This window comes from Nomascus leucogenys, chromosome 15 (genome assembly GCF_006542625.1).
Source record: "Nomascus leucogenys isolate Asia chromosome 15, Asia_NLE_v1, whole genome shotgun sequence".
Lineage (NCBI taxonomy): Eukaryota > Metazoa > Chordata > Mammalia > Primates > Hylobatidae > Nomascus > Nomascus leucogenys.
The window spans coordinates 64,772,896-64,793,505 of record NC_044395.1 but is presented as its reverse complement, the minus strand read 5'-3'; the positions used below and the strand labels follow the sequence as shown (position 1 = coordinate 64,793,505).

Genomic DNA, 20,610 nt, shown 5'->3' with positions numbered 1-20,610 from the left:
CTGCAACCTCCGCCTCCTGGGTTCAAGTGATTCTCCTGCCTCAGCTTCTGGAGTAGCTGGGATTACAGACACTGCCACCACGCCCAGCTAATTTTGTATTTGAAACTGAATCTTAAATCTAGTCCATCCACCCATGTTGAACATCCCCAGAATATGGACACCAGTGTGTATGTGAACCCCTCTAATGATAGCAAACTAATCATTCCATGGTCAGCCTATTCCTCCTTTGAATGCCTCTGTCGGAGTGTCCTTCAGATTGGATTAGATTCTTATTTCTGTATTGCTTCAACTTTTTAGTCCTCATCGTACCTTCCCAGATTCTGCTTCTTTGCATCTCTGACTTGCCATGGCACAAACACTGCCAGAGAATGCCTCTGGGGGATGTAGGCCCAGTACTCCTGGCTTTATTTGGTCTGAAATCTTACTCCATGGAAGGCAACCCAATATAATCCATCTTGTGTCATTCCTCATCTCCATGTTATTTCTTTGTGTTTTCCCTTGAAGTCATTTGTTACCTCTACTCCTCAGAGAAAAATCTGTAGGTAAACATAAACTCATAAGTTCCCTCTAAAGTGCAGCTTTCCCAAGAGGATGCTGGATCATGGCCATGGGGCTTTTGGCCCCGGGCGGCTAGGGAGAGACTGGGGAAAGGGGAAGCAGAGAGCACAATCCCTGCCAAGGTTTCTGTTCATTTTGTCCTCCTTTCACAGGGTGTTATCAATAACTCAATGCACTCTGTTACTTAGAAGCCTCATGTAACATTTTACTCCCCGTTGCCCATAGGATTGAGCCTAACTACCTCTGAGCTTGTCATTTAGTGCCCTGCGAAAAGTCTTTTCTCCTATTTTAATAACAGGAATAGCTAACTTTTGTAGTGCATACTATGTGCCAGGCAGTAAAGTAAGCATTTTACATGTGTAATCTCTTAATTTTTTTTTTTTTTTTTTTTTGAGACAAGAGTTTCACTCTTGTTGCCCAGGCCGGAGTGCAGTGGTAGATCTCTGCTCACCACAACCTCCACCTCCTGGGTTCAAGTGATTCTTCTGCCTCAGCCTCCTGAGTAGCTGGGATTACAGGCATGTGCCCCCACGCCTGGCTAATTTTGTGTTTTTAGTAGAGATGTGGTTTCTCCATGTTGGTCAGGCTGGTCTCGAACTCCCGATCTCAGGTGATCCGCCTACTTCAGCCTCCCAAAGTGCTGGGATTACAGGCGTAAGCCACCGCTCCCAGCCTTAATTCTTTTAAGAAACCTTTTATTTGAATTTACTTTATCCTGAATTTATTCTCCTACCATAAGTTTTTGTTTCATCCATTTCTTCTGGGATCTTTTTCTTCTGTGCAACCACCTCTTCTGGTTAAGGAACAATTTTTTCCTTTTTGGTAGGATCATCTCAGTGTGGTAGGTGAGCTCATGTATAGGTTAATTTGGTTTTGAGCTCTATAAATATGGCAGTGCATCTTGGGTTCTTCATGCACTTGGATATGTTCGATGACCAGATAATCTATTAATACATCTAAACTCTTTTTTTTTTCTTTGAGACGGAGTCTCGCTCTGTTGCGCAGGCTGGAGTGCAATGGTGCGATCTCGGCTCACTGCAACCTTTGCCTCCCGAGTTCAAGCGATTCCCCCACCTCAGCCTCCCCAGTAGCTGGGATTACAGGCACCCGCCATCATGCCCGGCTAATTTTTGTATTTTTGTAGAGATGGAGTTTTACCATATTAGCCAGGCTGATCTTGAACTCCTGACCTCAGGTGATCTGCCCACCTTGGCCTCCCAAAGTGCTGGGATTACAGGTGTGAGCCACCGCGCCTGGCTCATCTAAACTGTTAAGTTCAGCATTACTCTGCATTTTTAAGCATGTGCAGCAAAAATTCACTCTTTTTGGGCCACCAACCCTGTGCCCAGCCTCACTGTTTGGCTTAGGCACACTTACTCACTCCACAGTTGTAACAATGGAATGGCTTACATGGCTTCTATAAAGTGACATCTTTCAGATACTTTGTGGCTTTTTGGATTTGCATTGCCCGCCCGCCCCCCCCCCCAACTTCCCTCCACCCCCATGGCCTGGGCAGTTTCTTGAGTCTCCTTAAAGTGAATTTGAAGATTTTAATATCTTGATTTGCATGATTTTGTGGGGTGTTCTGGGTCAAGTTAATAGCCAACCATTTTCACAGATCATCTTAGGCTGCTTACTGGAAGAGGAAAAGCTAATTCTATTTTAATACTGTTATGATCTTAATTTTCCAGATGAGAAAAACTGAGACACAGAAAAGTAATTTATTCAGGGTCACACAGCTTGTAAGTGGAGGTAGGATTTGAACCTGCTGATACAACCTCATGTCTTCATGTTATAGTGTACACTATTGCTGGTATACACTATGACATGGATTCACTATTTTCTTTCTTTCTTTTTTTTTTTTTTTTTTGAGACACAGTCTCGCTGTCGCCCAGGCTGGAGTGCAGTGGCGTGATCTCGGCTCACTGCAGGCTCTGCCCCCCGGGGTTCACGCCATTCTCCTGCCTCAGCCTCCCAAGTAGCTGGGACTACAGGTGCCCGCCACCACGCCCGGCTAATTTTTTTGTATTTTTAGTAGAGACGGGGTTTCACTGTGTTAGCCAGGATGATCTTGATCTCCTGACCTCGTGATCCACCCACCTCGGCCTCCCGAAGTGCTGGGATTACAGGCCTGAGCCACCGCACCCGGCCTGGATTCACTATTTTCAAAAGTCACTATATATTTATTGTGCACTTAATTATGCCAGGTACTCTTTTTAGTCTTGGGAATTAATAAATGGACAAAGAGACTATCTCTGCTCTAAAGAAGTTATGGTCTAGTTGGGAGAGGAACCCATCAAGTGATAATGACAATATAGTATGATGAGTAGAGTTATAAATTATGTACAGGATACCACAGGTGTGCAGAAGAAGGAGTGCCTAAGTCTATTTGGGAGCATTAAAGAACACTTCCGATAGGGTATGGCATTTAGGCTGATTCTTAAAAGTTTACCATGTGGATAGGAGGCCACTTTAGGCCAAGGTAAAAGCATATGTATAAAGGAATAAAGGCATGAAATCTCTAATCCTTAAGCATACGATTCCTCACTAATGATATATTTACCGATAACCGCATGCTTTGTGCAAGTCACTATGTTAGGGATTTGGGTTGAGAGAAAACCATGTTTCTTGCGTTCAGGGAATTTACAGTCTAGTTAGAAAAGTAAGACATGTAGTCCAGTTGGAAAGATAGTGGCCATAATTCTAAAATAAGAAGTACTAAATGTTTTTTCCAGTAGAAAAAAAAGAAAGTATTGTAGTGGAAGTACCCTCTCATCGCTATGGCTAGGGAAGACTTCTTGGAGAGGGAGCCATTTGAGTTCGGCCTTCATGGATTTGAATTTCTTTTTTTTTTTTTTTTTTGAGACGGAGTCTCGCTCTGTCGCCCAGGCTGGAGTGTGCAGTGGCACAATCTCGGCTCACTGCAAGCTCTGCCTCTCGGGTTCACGCCATTCTCCTGCCTCAGCCTCTCCGAGTAGCTGGGACTACAGGCGCCCGCCACCACGCCCGGCTAGTTTTTTTGTATTTTTAGTAGAGACGGGGTTTCACCGTGGTCTCGATCTCCTGACCTTGTGATCCGCCCGCCCCGGCCTCCCAAAGTGCTGGGATTACAAGCGTGAGCCACCGCGCCCGGCCGGATGATTTGAATTTCATTAGAGCATTAGGAATGAACGCCCAAGGTAAATGTTGAGAAATGAGGATGTATTTGTGATTAGCAAATAAGAGAAGAGTAAGAGCTAAATTGAAAAAGGTAGGTTGGGGCCAACATGAGGTTGATTTTTGAATGCCAGGCTGAGGAGTTTGGATACATTTATTCATTCCTTCAGTCACCAATTATTGAGTTCTGATATATGCTAGATACTGTGCTGGGGACACAAAGATGAAAATGTGGCTCCTGCTCTCAGGAGATTAATAGTCCCATGAAGTAAACCAGACATGGGAACAGATGGTTGTAGTATGGTGTCAGCATGTGTTAAGTACTGTGATGACACAAAAGAGGGAGTGATTAACTCTGCTTCTGGAATCCTTAAAGACTTAATGGAGAAGATGTTTTGAGTTTGTTCTTGAGGATTAAGTTTGAGTGCAATAGTCAAAATCAGTGAGGTAAGGAAGAGTGAGTGGTCCAGCAAAATGAAAAGATATGCAAGGCTTGGAGATGTTAAACAGCGTGGAATATTCTAGGAACTGTACGAAGTTCTGTATGACTGGAATTTAGGTTAAACATAAGGGGATAGCAGTGAGTGAGTGCTAAAAAGCCTGGGCTGTAGAGAGCCACTGAAGAGTCTTGAGCAGAGGAGTAACATGTTTAGATCTCTGTCTCAGAATGACCAAGTCTAACTGAAGTTTGGAAGTTACTTTTGGAGGGATCAGGTTGCAAAAAGGAGAATAAATCAGTTAGGAGATACTGCAGTAGTTTAGGAGCGAGATGATGGGGACCTGAGCTTGAGCAAAGACAATAGGGTGGAGAAAAGTGAGCAGCTATAAAAATGTTACATAGCAGTGCTTTCACTTATTTATGTTTTGCCCTTTATTTCTCTCCCTAATTCATTCACTCATGTATTCAGTAAACATTAAGTTTGTGGTCTGTATTAATTATTCATTATTTCCTTCTTCAAATACTTGTGACTTCAGTGTCAAACATTTTTCTAGGTCCCAGTAATTCAGCAGTGAACAAGACAACCGAGGTCCTTGCTCATATTAGGTTTAGTTTCTAATGTGGTAAAGCAGATAACAAATAAACAGGATAACTCCAGATGGTGACAAGTGCTTTGAGAAAAGTAATGTAATGTGATAAAGATGACTAGAAGAGAAAGGCTACTTTAAATAGGGTGGTTATGGAAAGCCTCTGAGGAAATGCTATTTGAACCAAGACCTGAATGGTGAAGACCTAGCAATTTCGAGATTTGGAAGCAGATATGTTTCAAGTGGAGGGAGAAGCAAGTACAAATTAATGGGAATGAGCAAGGCACGTCCTGGGACCAAAAAGAAAGCCAGTGCGACAGATCATAGTTAGCAAAGGAAAAATGGTGCTGTATGAGGTCAGGGAGTCTAGCAAGGTCAGATTTATAAGGCTTTGTAGCTGCTGTGATACATGTTGAATTTTATTGAGAGTGTAATGAGAAGATTTTTTTTTTTTTTTTTTGAGACTGAGTCTCGCTCTGTTGCCCAGGCTGGAGTGCAGTGGTGCCATCTCGGCTCACTGCAAGCTCCGCCTCCCGGGTTCACACCATTCTCCTGCCTCAGCCTCCCGAGTAGCTGGGACTACAGGTGCCCGCCACCATGCCCGGCTGTTTTTTTGTTTTTGTTTTTGTTTGTATTTTTTAGCAGAGACGGGGTTTCACCATGTTAGCCAGGATGGTCTCCATCTCCTGACCTAGTGATCCGCCTGCCTTGGCCACCCAAAGTGCTGGGATTACAGGAGTGAGCCACTGTGCCCGACAATGAGAAGATTTTGATTGGGTTTCAAAATGGGAGTGATGTGAGCTGATTTTCATTTTTAAAAAGATCTTTCTGGCTGCTTTGAGAGAATGGATTGTAGGAGGTTACTCAATGAGAGGGTTAGGAGGTTATGGTAATAGTCCAGGTGGGAGATGATAGTGTTTTGGATTCAGGGGGGTGTGTTTTAGTCCTTTTGGGCTGCTATAGTAAAATACCTTAGACTGGGTAATTTATAAACAACAGAAATTTGGCCGTGCACAGTGGCTCACGCCTGTAATCCCAGCACTTTGGGAGGCTGAGGTGGGCGGATTACTTGAGACTAGGAGTTTGAGACTAGCCAGGCCAACATGGTGAAACCCCATTTCTACTAAAAATGTAAACAATTAGCTGGGCATGGTGGCAGGTGCCGGTAATCCTGGCTACTCGGGAGGCTGAGGCAGGAGAATCGCTTGAACCTGGGAGGCGGAGGTTGCAGTGAGCCAAGATCGTGCCACTGCATTCCAGCGAGACTCTGTCTTCAAAATATATATATATATATATGTGTGTATGTATATATATATGTGTGTATATATGTATGTGTATGTATATATATATGTGTATATATATGTGTATGTATATATATGTACACACACACATAGATATATATATTTCTCACAGTTCTGGAGGCTGGGAAGTCTAAAGTCAAAGTTCTAGCAGATCTGATGTCTGGCAAGGGCTCTGTGCTTCAAAGGGGGCTCCTTGTTGCTGTGTCCTCACATGGCAGAAGGGACACACAGCCTCCCTAAAGCCACTTTTGTAAGGGCACTAATCCCATTCATGAGGTCTCCACCTTCACGACCTAATCACCTCCTAAAGGTTCCCTCCACCTCTTCTTAATACTGTTGCATTGGAGATTATGTTTCAGCATGTGAATTTTGGGGAACACAGACATTCAGACCATAGCAGGGATAGCAGAGACAATGGAGAAAAGTGGGTAAATTTAGAATATGTTTTGAAGTAGAGCCTACAGGACTTGCTGGTGGATTGGATATGTGATGTAAGGGAAAGAAAATAATCAAGCTGCTTTTATATTTTTTTGAATTTTTTGCTCTGACTAGAGTAAATGGCATCACCATGGTACCATTAGGTGCCATGTTAATTAGGCAGTTGGAAATATGAGCTTATAGCTCAGGGAGAGGTTTGGACATTGTTCTGGGACTCTGAAGATCTGGCTTTTTATCCTAGCTCTGCCATGCAGCTGTTATCTGTGACAAGTCAATAAGGTAATGCTGTCAGCTTTAAAATAATAATAAAGTCATTTGTTATGCCAGCCTCGTGTATGTTGGGAGAATCCTGTTCACTTGTTTATTGATTGGTCACACACTGTGAATTTACCAAGGTACTACATTAGATGTGAAAGATAACAAAGACATAGGCCTTGCTCTCAGGCTGCTCATGGTGTAGTGGAAAAGTTAGTAAAGTAAACAGATGTAATAATTGCTAGAATAGGAAGAAGCAGAGATTTCAGGGAACACCAAAAATGGCAGGCAAGGGATCAGAAAAGACTCCTAGAAGTGATACCATAGCTGAGTGTGAAAGTGACTAGAAATTAACCATCTAAAGAAAGAATAGAAGAGCGCTCTAGGCAGGAGGAGCAGCATGTACAAGATGGGAGGTGAGAAAGGGAATGCCACCTTCAGGGAACTGTATGCAGTTTAGTATTACTGGAACCTCAGAGTAGAAGGTGGGGAGTAATGATAAAGTAGGGAGACTGGTAAGGGAGGCAGATGTGGTGACACATAAGGCCTTATATGCTGTGCTGAGGAGTTTGGATTTTTATCTGTAGCTGATGATTAGCTATAGAAGAGCTTTAAGAACTTAGGTGGCCGGGCACGGTGGCTCAAGCCTGTAATCCCAGCACTTTGGGAGGCCGAGGCGGGCAGATCACGAGGTCAGGAGATCGAGACCATCCTGGCTAACACGGTGAAACCCCGTCTCTACTAAAAATACAAAAAATTAGCCGGGCGTGTTGGCAGGTGCCTGTAGTCCCAGCTACTCGGGAGGCTGAGGCAGGAGAATGGCGTGAACCCGGGAGGCGCAGCTTGCAGTGAGCCGAAGTCGTGCCACTGCACTCCAGCCTGGTGGACAGAGCAAGACTCCGTCTCAAAAAAAAAAAAAAAAAGAACTTAGGTTGGCCGGGCACGGTAGCTTATGTCTGTAATCCCAGCCCACCAGGGCTTCCAAATTTATCTAATTCTAAAATGCACATAATTTCTGGTGTATTATATATACTGCAGGAGAGCATATGTTAAGTCCCAAAGGAGCTGGGAGCAGAGGAAGGTAAAACCGGAAAGACAGCTAAGGGTCAGGTCAGGTCATGGCCTTGTGTGGTCCCAAGAGCTCACTCTCAGTGCTCCTGTGGAGGGCATTGTGTAGTCTACTAAGGAGTTCTTACTTTCACAGGCAGCATTAGGACACCAGAAGATTTGAACTTGGGTGACACAGTGACTTGAGAAGTACATGAGGTTGAAGGACCTGGATTAAGTTTGTAGACTGAGTAATAGGAAGGAAGGAAAAGATAGTAGATATATTTCTTACCCCACTGACCTAGGCATTCTGGTACTACCAGCCGTGAACTTTGGTTTTCCCTTCTCCCTAAAGCTTCCTTCAGTCCTAGCTGTATGCTGTGTTAAGTTTGGAAAGTATTTACTGCTGGCTATTAAAGATCAAGTGGGATTATGTTAGTATTTCTCTTATAAGGAAGAGTCACTTTTTTTTTTTTTTTTTTTTTTTTGAGACAGGGTCTCGTTCTGTCACCCAGGCTGGAGTGCAGTGGTGTGATCATGGCTTACTGCAGTCTGAACCTCCTGGGCTCAAGTGATCCTCCTGCCTCAGCCCCTGAGTATATGGGACTACAGGTGTGTGCCACCACATCTGGCTAATTTGTTAATTTTTTGTAGAGATGGAGTCTTGCTATGTTACCCAGGCAGGTCTCCCAACTCCTGGCCTCAAGTGATCCTCCTGCCTCGGCCTCCCAAAGTGTTGAGATTACAGGCATGAGCCACCATGCCTGGCCAAGAATCAGTTTTATTTATTTATTTTTAAGATTTTTAATTTTTTTCCACATGGCCACTGTGTCAAAAGGAGTCACTTTTAAACTTAGCAGCCATTGGCTGTTTCAGATGGCTTTCCCAGTTCCTCTGGATTCTTCTGCAATATCATCCCCACTGTTTGTTCAAGAGAGAATTAAGAGAGAATTACTCAGTGTCTGAGTATTTCCCAAGCATTTGCTTTGTGTCTAGTACTAAGTGTGAAGTGTGGAAGGGATGCTGAACAAGTAAGCCATTTATCCTTGTTTCCAAAGCAGTTACTATTACTTAACATCTGTCTGTCATTTATTGAACACATACAGTATACCAGATTACGAGCTAGTTCTCTGAAATACAAAGAAGAATAAGACTCAAATGATCCTTGAACCGTTTCAGATCCACTAAGATGGCTAAATGGGAAAAACTGCTTGCGAATCATATATTAATAAGGTATTTGTCTATAGAACATATAAAGAGCTTTTACAACTCATCAATAATAAAAAAAAATAACCTAGCAAAAAATGGGCAAAAGGCCGGGCCCAGTGGCTTACACCTGTAATCCCAGCACTTTGGGAGGCTGAGGGGTGGATCGCTTGAACCCGGGAGTTCAAGACCAGCTTGGGCAACATAGGGAGACCCCATCTTCCCTGAAAATAAAAAATAGCCAGACATGGTGGCTCGTTTCTGTAGTCCCTGCTACTCGGGAGGCTGATGTGGGAGTATCACTTGAGCCTAGGAGGTTGAGGCTGCAGTGAGCTATGTTTGTGCCACTGCACTCCAGCCTGCACAACAGAGTAAGACTCTGTCTTTAAAAAAAAAAAAAAAGAAAAGAAAAATCCACACAGAAACTTATACACAAGTATGGATAGGAACATTACTCATAATAGCCCCAAAGTAGAAATAACCTAAATGTCTATCATCTGATGAAAGGATAAATAAAATGTGTCTGGCTATACAGTGGAATATTATTTAGTAAGAAAAGGAGTGAACTCCTGATAAGTGCTATAACATGGGTGATGGGTGATCCTTGAAAACATTTTAATAAGTGAAAGAAGACAGTCACAAAAGATCACATACTCAATGAATGAATTTATTTATTTATTTTTGAGATAAGGTCTTGCTGTGTTGCCCAGGCTGGTCTGTAACTCCTGACTCACGAGATTTTCCCCTCTGACCCTCCACAGAGTAGCTGGGTTTACAGGCATATGCTATCAGATTCAGCTGCTGAATGAATTCATTTGTATGAAAGGTCCAGAAAAGGCAAATATATAGCAGTATAAAAGAAATTAATGGTTACCAGGGCTTGGGGATGGGAATGAGGAGTTAGTAAATGAGCATGAGGTTTTTTTTTTTTTTTTTTAGAGTGATGGAAATGATTTAAAATAAGATGGTTGCATCTTATTTTATTTTATTTATTATTATTATGTTTTTGGAGACAGAGTCTCCCTGTGTTACCCAGGCTGGAGTGCAGTGGAACGGTCTCAGCTCACCACAGCCTCTGCCTCCCGGGTTCAAGTGGTTTTCCTGCTTCAGCCTCCTACATAGCTGGGATTACAGGTGCTCTGGCTCTTTTTTTTTTTTTTTTTTTTTTTTTTTTTGAGACAGTCTCACTGTGTCGCCCAGGCTGGAGTGCAATTCCATGATCTTGGGTTGCTGCAACCTCCGCTTCCTGGGTTCAAGCAATTCTCCTGCCACAGCCTCCCTAGTAGCTGGGATTACAGGTATACGCCACCACACTTGGCTAACTTTTGTATTTTTAGTAGAGACGGGGTTTCACCATGTTGCCCATGTGGTCTCAACCTCCTGACCTCAGGTGATCCGCCTGCCTGGTCTCCCAAAGTGTTAGGATTACAGGCTTGAGCCACCGTGCCTGGCTGGTTGCATCTTATTTTAAATATACTAACAATAATTGAATTTCTCACTTAAAATGGATGATATGGCTAGGCATGGTGGCTCACACCTGTAATCCAAGCACTTTGGGAGGCCAGCGCCGGAGGATCACTTGAGCCCGGAAGTTTGTAGAGACCTCATCTCTACAGAAAATACAAAAATTACCCAGGCATGGTGGCATGTGCCTATAGTCCTAGCTACTCAGGAGGTTGAGACTGCAGTGAGCTATAATCAAGCCACTGCGCTACAACCTGAGTGACAAAGTAAGACCTGTCTCAAAAAAAAAAAAAAAAGGAACTGGGCAGTGAAGGAGTGAAGGTGAGTAGAGAATTCTAGAGAGAAAAGACGGCAGCAGCCAAAGAAAGCACTGAGGGATGAAAGAGATAGTTCAGTGTGGCTGGAATGTAAGCCATTTGGTGGAGAGTGGTGAAATAAGATAGCTGGTTGGGCCATATTATGAAGTCCCTTGTGTGTCCTACTAAGGAGTTTGAACTTTAACCCCAAGGCAATAGAAAGTCATCAAAGTTTGTCAAAGTAGTAGGATGATGCAATCAGGTGTGTGTCTAATAAAGATCACTGTGGCTTCTGCTGTGTCATGAATCTGTGCTGGCAAAGTTAAGAGTCGGGGAGATCATTTTGGAGGCCACTGCAATTGTTAGAGAAAGAGCAAGGCATAAAGTCTGAACTAAGGCACTATGGCAATGAAAAACTCAAGGGAGATTTTATAGATGTTTAGATATAATCAGCACATGAACCGTACAGGCTGTAAAGGCCTTGGGAGTTCATAGAGGATAGTTCTGTTCTGAAAGATTCTGGAGGAGGTGACACCTAGATTGGATCTTTAAAGATGGATAAAAAGTTTGAGTATATGGAAAGCTGCAGTGCATATAGGAAAGAGTGAGAGAGGAGGGCCAGATAGGGAGGAAGCCAGACTGAAAAATAGGAATTTGATGGGATAGCAATTGAAGAACCAAAGAAGCAACCTTAGTTGCTCCCAAATTTGAAAAGTTTAATTTAAAAAGGTTTTTGGCCAGGTGCAGTGGCTCACGCCTGTAATCCCAGAACTTTGAGAGGCCGAGGCTGTTGGATCACTTGAGGTCAGAAGTTCGAGACCAGCCTTGTCCACATGGTGAAACCCCATCTTTACTAAACATACAAAAATTAGCCGGGTGTGGTGGCGTGCACTTGTAGCCCCAGCTACTTGGGAGGCTGAGGCACGAGAATCGCTTGAACCTGGAAGATGGAGGTTGCAGTGACCCGAGATTGCGCCACTGCACTCCAGCCTGGGCAACAGAGTGAAACTGCCTCCAAAAAAAAAAAAAAAAGCCTATCAACTCAGCTGGCCTGGAGGTTGTGCTTTCCGATGAGGGGTGGGGGTGAAGGGCAGACAGCAGCTGCAGCAGCTGTTACAGCCAACATCTACTTTCACTTCACTGCCCAAAATGTGCCACCCTTGTCAGGCTAAGCATATCCAGTGTCTGCATGATCTCCAGCTGATTTATGACTTTGGTGGCCTGAAAGGTGAGGTTTCCACTTCAACTTATTAGCCTTGAATTCTTGGCAAAGCTAAGGAGTTGGGGAAGAATGGGAATGAGAGGAGAATGGGGAGCTACAAATGTGGTAGCCTGTGAACCTTTGGACTTCACTTGTTATCTTAATCACGCAGAAGACCACAGTATCTGAACCCTGCCAGATAGAGACAGTCAGCCTGGTTGTGCTGAACCTACCAGGTTCATGAGCTAGCTAATCTGTCTTTTTCTCTGGGGCTTACACAGCATTTTGTGTATATGTCAAAGGTTATCCTTATATTATTTTATGTTTAATAGTCTGTCTCTCCCTACTTCTTGGACTGTGAATACATCAAGGGCAAAGGTTGGGCTTATTCCTCTCTAATGTTTTGTGAAAGAATGAAGTCTCGGCTGGGCATGGTGGTTCACGCCTGTAATCCTAGCACTTTGGGAGGCTGGGGTGAGCGGGTCACTTGAGCCCAGAAGTTCAAGAGCAACCTGAACAACATGTGGAGACCCCTTATCTACAAGAAATTTTAAGAATTAGCTGGGTGTGGTGGCACGTGCCTATAGTCCCAGCTACTCAGGAAACTGAGGTGGGAGGATTGCTTGAGCCTGGAAAGTTGACACTGCAGTGATCTATGATTGCACTACCGCACTCCAGCTTGGGCGACAGGGTGAGACCCTGTCTCAAAAAAACAAAAACAGGCCAGGCATGGTGGCTAATGCCTGTAATCCCAACACTTTGGGAGGCCCAGGCAGGCATATCACTTGAGGTCAGGAGTTCAAGACCAGCCTGGCCAACATGGTGAAAACCCCGTCTCTACTAAAACTACAAAAATTAGCTGGGTGTGGTGGTGCGTGTCTATAATCCCAGCTACTTGGGAGGCTAAGGCAGGAGAATCGCTTGAACCCAGGAGGCCAAGGTTGTGTGTGCCACTGCACTCCAGCCTAGGTGACAGAGTAAGACTCCGTCTCAAACACACACACATGGCCGGGCGCGGTGGCTCACACCTGTAATCCCATCACTTTGGGAGGCTGAGGTGGGTGGATCACGAGGTCAGGAGTTCAAGACCAGCCTGGCTAAGATGGTGAAACCCTGTCTCTACTGAAAAAAAAAATACGAAAAATTAGCCGGTCGTGGTGGCACGTACCTGTAATCCCAACTACTCTGGAGGCTGAGGCAGAGAATTGCTTAAACCTGGGAGGCAGAGGTTGCAGTGAGCCAAGATTGCGCCAGTGCACTCCAGCCTGGGTGACAGAGCAAGACTCCATCTCAAAAACAAAACAAAAAACACACCCACACACACACACACACACAACTCACACCAAAAACCCAAAAACGAACAAAACATACAAAAAAATAATTCTCTAGCTGTATAGTTGATCAGTCTTTAATATGAAAGGATCAGCTGAATTGTCTGAAATGCTAGGTTGCTCAGCCAAAGAGGTAGAGGATTGGGTTTCAGAGGTTAGGGCCCTTTACAGTTAGTAGATACCTGAAACCAGGGTGATCTGAGTGATGGATATCTTTGATGTATGCATATGGTAGTCGCTTGGTAGATTTTTATTGATATAGCCAGGCACAGTGGCTCACGCCTGTAATCCCAGCACTTTGGGAGGCCGAGGTTAGTGGATCACTTATGTCAGGAGTTTGAGACAGGCCTGGCCAACATGATGAAACCCTGTCTCTACTAAAAATACAAAAATTAGCCAGGCGTGATGGCTTGCACCTGTAATCCCAGCTACTGGGGAGGCTGAGGCAGGAGAATCGCTTGAACCCAGGAGGTGGAGGTTGCAGTGAACCGAGATCTATGCCACTGCTCTCCAGCCTGGGCGACACAACAGAGCGCAAGACTCTGTCCTAAAAAAAAAAAAAAAAAATCGTTGATATGATTTGGTAGCATCCAGTTATACCTCACCACACTAAAGGCATCCTCCTTTTTTTTTTTTTGAGGTGGAGTCTTGCTCTGTCTCCCAGGCTGGAGTGCAGTGGCGCAATCTCGGCTCACTGCAAGCTCCGCCCCCTGGGTTCACGCCATTCTCCTGCCTCAGCCTCCCGAGTAGCTGGGACTACAGGCGGCATCTTAGTTTTAATTCTGTGGTAACTAGGGAAACTATGGCAGTTTTGAAGGCCAAAGTATTATAGCTCACTCCAGAACTTTGGAGTTAGACAGATTTTATTTGAATTATTTTAGCTGAAGAATGCAATAATGAATGAGGCTGGGTATGGTGGCCCACGCCTGTAATCTCAGCACTTTGGGAGGCGGATGGATCACCTGAGGTCGGAAGTTTGAGACCAGCCTGACCAACATGGAGAAACCCCTTCTCTACTAAAAATACAAAATTAGCTCGGCGTGGTGGCGCATGCCTGTAATCCCAACTACTCGGGACGCTGAGGTGGGAGAATCACTTGAACCTGGGAGGCAGAGGTTGCGGTGAGCCAAGATTGCACCATTGCACAAGAGCAAAAACTCTTCTCAAAAAAAAAATGCAATAATGAAAGTCATCTAAGCCAACTCATTTTATAAATGAGGAAACTGAGGCATAGAGAGAGGTACCCTATTCATTGACATATAGCAAGTAAACACCTGTGCCAGATTAAGATGTACATTATTTTTTTCTTCACTGAGAAGGGTAATTTGTTGCCCTGAACCAATTTTTTGAGGTGAAAAGTGGGAGCGAGATATAACCCAAGCCCCTGCAGAGGGTAGTCCTCTGTAGTTCTAGCTACTTGGGAGGCTGAGGTAGTCTCAGCTACTTGGGAGGTAGTCCCAGCTACTTGGGAGGCTGGGGTGGGAGGATTGCTTGAGCCCAGGGATTTGAGGCTCTAATGTACAATGATCATGCCTGTGAATAGCCACTGTACTCCAGCCTGGGCACCACAGCAAGACCCTGTCTCTTTTTAAAAAAAAAAAAAAAAGCCATGGACAAAGGCTATGAATAGACTTTTCTCCAAAGAAGATACACAAATGGCCAAAGAGCACATGAAAAGAAGTTCAACATCATTTAGCTGTCAGGGAAATGGAAAATCAAAACCACATTGAGATACCATTTCATAGTCACTGGATGCTTTAATCAGAGATTATAAGTACTGGGAAGGATATGGAGAAATTGGAACCCTCACACACTGCTTAGTGGGACTGTAAAAGGGTGCAGCTGCCGTGGAAAACAGTTTGCTAGTTCCTCAAAAGATTAAGCAGAGACTTACCATATGATCCAGCAATTCTACTTCTAGGTATACACTCAAGAGAAATGAAAACATATATTCACACAAAAATTAAAAATGGATGTTCATAGTAGCATTATTTATAATAGCCAAAAAGTAGAAACAATGCCAACTTCATAAGCTGATGAATGGATAAATAACATGTGGTGTTTATACGATGGAATATTCTTTGGCAATACAAAGGAATGAACTACAGTACATGCTACAAAGTGAATGAACCTTGAAAGAATTATGCAAAGTGAAAAGAAGCCAGTCCCAAAAGACCATATATTTATGATCCAGTTTATATGAACTGTCTAGAATAGGCAAATCTATAGATAGAGACAGAACGTAAATTAGTGGTTGCCTTGGGCTGCAGGGAACATGGAGAGTGACTGCTAACTGGCACATGATTTTATTTTGAGGTGACAAAAATGTTCTCAACTTAGATAGTGGTGATAGTGGCACAACTTTGCGAATATACTAAAAATTATCTGAATAGTATACTTAATTTTTTTAAATTTTAAATTGACAATTTATATATTTGTGTAAGTTTGTGGGCTATAGAGTGATGTTATAATTTATAAATACATGGCCAGGCTCAGTGGCTCACGCCTGTAATCCTAGCACTTTGGGAGGCTGAGGCGGGCAGATCACTTGAGGTCGGAAGTTCGAGACCAGCCTGGCCAACATGGTGAAACCCTGTCTTTACTAAAAATGCAAAAATTAGCTAGGCATGGTGGCGCATGCCTGTAATCCTAGCTACTCAGGAGGCTGAGGCAAGAGAATAACTTCAGCCTGGAAGGCGGAGGTTGCAGTGAGCTGACATCGTGCCACCGCACTCTAGCCGGGGTGATAGAGCGAGACTCTGTCTCTCCAAAAAAAAAAAAATTTCATAAATACAATGTGGAATAATTAAATCAAGCTAGTAACATATCGATCACCTCAAATACTTAACATTTTTTGTGGTGACTACATTTGAAAATTCACTGTCAGCAATTTTGAAATGTACAATATTCTGTTATGAACAGTATTAACCATGCTATGCAATAGAACTCAAAGAAAAAACATATTCCTCTTGTCTGAGATTTTGTACAGAATAGTACATTTTATTTACTTTTTAGAGATAGGGTCTTGCACTGTCATCCATACTGGAGTGCATTGCTGTGATCAGGGCTCACTGCAGCTTCAAACTCCTGGGCTTAAGCAGTCCTCCTGCCTTAAGCCTCCCAAGTAGCTGGGACTACAGACACATGCCACCACGCCTGGCTAATTTATTTATTTTTTGTAGAGATGGGTTCTTGCCGTGTTGCCCAGGCTGGTCTCAAATTCCTGGCCTCAAGAGATCCTCTGCCTCAGATTCCCAAAGTGCTGGGATTACAGCCATGAGCCACCATGCCCAACCTCAGAATAGCACACTTTAAATGGGTGAATTTTATGGTATGTGAGTTAGATCTCTGTAAAGTTGTTAAATAGAGTCAAGTGTACAGATGTGTATGGCTGTAGATGCAATTTGTTAATGTGAGTGCTGGGATGTAGTAGCAGTGCTTCCCAAACTTTAATGTACATATGAATTACTTCAGTATCTTATTAAAATTCAGATTCTGACTGAGGAGGTCTGGGATGGAGTCTGCGATTTTCTGTTTCTTAACAAGCTCTCAGGGTACTCTTGGTGCTAAGCTGTAGACCACACTTAGCAAGGCAGTAGAGGATGTTTGTTCTTCAATAAATGGGGTCTATCTAAAGAGCCTACTAGAGACCAGAAGGATTTGGCCACAGTTTTGCAGTAAGGCAGAATGTGGTTTGGTGAAAGAAAGGGCCTTAAGGGACAAAATGAGCAGCCTGCCTACAGATGCAGAGATCATAGATTTTATGATATTTTGGGGGGACAGGAGACCTGTTTGTGGGGATACGTTCTCTGAGTCTTTTGCACCTAAAAAAAAATGTAGCAGTCAACTTCTCATCATTTTTCATCTTTGCAAAATGTTCTCTTGCCCTCTGCCTAGCATTTATTTTTGGTTTAATGTCTTTCAAATCTGGGCATGACTGGGGGCCTTGTGAGATGCTAGTTGGGGAGCAATTGGCTAGCATTAAGTCACTGTAGGTCTTAGGAGTTGGATAAGGGCTCATGAATCAGTAAGTACCCTTATCTTGAGAGCCTTACCTAATTAGCTACCTGAGCTTTAGACAAGGTGCCTTCAGACTGGGTTAGTGCTTGGCCCCAAATGAATAAACTCCTTAATGAGGGAGCAAATAAAGATGTCTTTCCAGATGGTACAGGTTAATTATAGCCATAGTTTACACCTTCCCTTATTTTTTTTACTTGAGCCAGAAGACTGGTTTGGATGTAACTTAAATAACCTTTTTGGTCAGGAGGCAAATATTAAAGCCAGATCATGTCTTACTCTTAACATTTGTAGTACTCCATGAAGTGCTAATGATCCTCTAAGCCTCAAGTCTAGTCTCAGCCTTAGTGCTTGCCCTTCTGAGCTGCTTTCCCTGAGGCTCTGACAGCATTACTGTCCTCTGCTTCACCAACATTCAATTATCTCTGGCCTCTTCTAGTAGTTTTAAAATATGTCCACTTTCCCAGGAGGAAAGGCAGTGAAATCACTTGATCACCTTGAATATACTTTCTTCACAGCTCTATAATGAAGTCAGAAGTCTTATTTCTCTATTTTCTAGATGGAGAAACTAAGCCATAGACAGTAGCATGCTTGGTCCATTATGTCAGAGAGAGGCACCTTCATGCCTGGCCCAGTATTCCAGATTTTCCTAGTTTCCCCCTCATTGGATTTGGTTTCTTGAACAGGTAGTTGCTTTGTTTTGTTACATAGTTTTTAACATGATTTCCCTGGTGTCAAATGAATACTCCTTTCCCTGATGCTTATTAGTTATTTTTCAAGTGTTTGTTTACTCTATACAATTTAAGCATCTCCAGGTGAGGTGCTGGTTTGTCAGCATACTTGCTTCCCTTAATAAAGATAGTTTTCTTCAATTCCACAAGTACTCATTGAGTGCTTAATATATGCTCAGCTCTGTGCTGTTCTCCTTGAAAGACATAAATCAGTATAAAGTGTGTCTTGGCTCTGAGGGAACTAATATGTTCATGGGATGGAAGCAAATAAACGGCCAGGACTAGGGTGAGGGAAACAAGGTGCTAGGGTATAAACTTTAGAGAGCCATTCACTCTTAAGGTCATGCAAGTGCAGGGTAGGTACCTGAGAGTGAGTGCTTCCTTAAATTTTGAGCCCCAGGTCTCTTGCTTGCCTTATCCTGGTGCTAGAGACAAGCTATTAGACCACTTAGAAAGGATGTCTAAGATAACATGAGACTGAATGACTAACATAGAACAGTGCTTCTCAAATTTAATGTACATATTGATCACCTGGAGGTCTTATTAAAAGGCAGATTGTGATTCATTGGGTCTGGAGTGGTACCTGAGATGTTACATTTCTATCAGGCACCCAAATGATGCTGATACTGCCAGTCCATGGGCTACACTTTGAGTAAAAAAGAGAAATAACCATGCTGGAGAAAGGCAGAGGATGAAATTCCCTAGGCTAGGGAATCAGGAAAGTTGCAGTTGGAGCTGGGTTCTTTTTTTTTTTTTTTTTTTGAGACGGAGTCTTGCTCTGTCACCCAGGCTGGAGTGCAGTAGCGCAATCTCAGCTCACTGCAAGCTCCACCTCCCGGGTTCACGCCATTCTCCTGCCTCAGCCTCTCTGAGTAGCTGGGACTACAGGCGCCCGCCACCACGCCCGGCTAATTTTTTGTGTTTTTAGTAGAGATGGGGTTTCACCGTGGTCTCGATCTCCTGACCTCGTGATCCGCCCGCCTCGGCCTCCCAAAGTGCTGGGATTACAAGCGTGAGCCACCGCGCCTGGCCGGAGCTGGGTTCTTAAAGGATAACTAGGATGTGGATAAGAAACAAACAACAACAACAACGAAAAATAGGGAAGGGTATTATAAGTAAAAGGAAGGGTATGCAAAGGCCCAGAGACAGAAATGAGTCCCACGTGTCTCCGGACAATGAATAGACAGGCTTGGTAAGATGCAGGTCCAAGGTGGAGAAGAAGAAGAAAAGAGTTTTGACATGTAGCTTGAAACCTGTGCATGGATTGTTATTTAGAAATGTGATTCATAATTGCATGCTGGGGTACCTCCCATGTGTCCCCTCAGAGTATCTGACCTCTATCCTTCTGGGCGATGAAGGCCTGAGTCAGGGCACCTGAATAAATTCTGTGAGGCAGTGTGGGTAGGAAAAGGAAGGAGGGATGTTGACTTCATTACCCAGATTGGTTAGGCAAAGTCCTGGTAAATTTATTTTTTGACTTAGCTGAGAGATGTAGCAGTTGGAAAGCCCACCTTCAGTAGTGATGGGCATTTCCAGTACACATACATAAAGGATGCCTGGTAAATATGTACTGATTTGACTCAGTAGTAGAATGGAGTTCTACCTGTGTTATTATTTCAAATGTTCAACTTATGGGACTTTCCTGAAGTTAGAACAGTGGGTAACAGGACCTTGAACATCTTAAGTACTAAAGGAATGGTTGTTGATTGATTTGAGTATTTCTAAGGCCTTGTCTCTCTTCTGTAGATCAGATCAAAGAACATTTTCCGCTCAATTCAGTATAAAAATGCATTGACTGACTTATGTACTGAGACTTGGGTATGCTTCTGTATGACTGCAAGGAGGTAGAAGACTTGAGCCCTAAACTCAAAGAATGTAATATTATTCTAGAGCAGTGGTTTTCAACTAGGAGGATGCAATGGCAATATATAGGACACCTTCCTCAACAGGGAATGAACCACCCTAAAATATCAGTACTGCCAAGGTTGAAAAACAAGCTCTGAAAAGATAAGACTACCAAATAGAACGAGAACTTTGAAGTTGGATGGCTAGTGATATCGCTAGTTAATAGCAGCAGGGCAAGAACTAAGTTCAGTTTGCCCAGGTCCAGTGTAGCCTAGCAGCTACCATAGGGCCATTTAGAGTCATACGGTGTTATATCTAACTCTGTCTCCCACTAATCCTGATTCATACTTTTTGCTCTAGCCATACTCAATTGCTTGTGTACTGTGCAATTTTATTCCTTCCTGTCCATTTTAGTCCCTTTGCCTGGAACATATTTCTCTTATTTCTTCTTCTGGATAATTCACATCTCTTCCATAAAGCCTTCCCTAGTCTAAAACACCCCAGATTGGGTTAAAAGGTTAAAAGGCAAGGCACCTCTTTATTCTATAGCTAGTCTTTATTATATAATAGATAAATTTTCTGTTTACGTCTGTCTTTCTCACTAGTCTGTGAGCATCTTTGGAGTTAAGAATTCTTATCCTCCTCTGGCCTTATTGCCTAGCACAGACATGCAACACGTTCAGTCATAGACATGAGCCAAACTAAGCGATTAAAGAAGGGAGAGATCAGTGTGAAATA

General features: G+C 43.4%; 1 protein-coding gene across 1 annotated transcript in view; it reads left to right on the top strand.

Annotated features, from left to right (window-relative positions):
• RNF121 (ring finger protein 121) overlaps nt 1-20,610 on the top strand; it is a 68,381-nt gene that overhangs the window by 8,442 nt on the left and 39,329 nt on the right. The window lies entirely within an intron of this gene.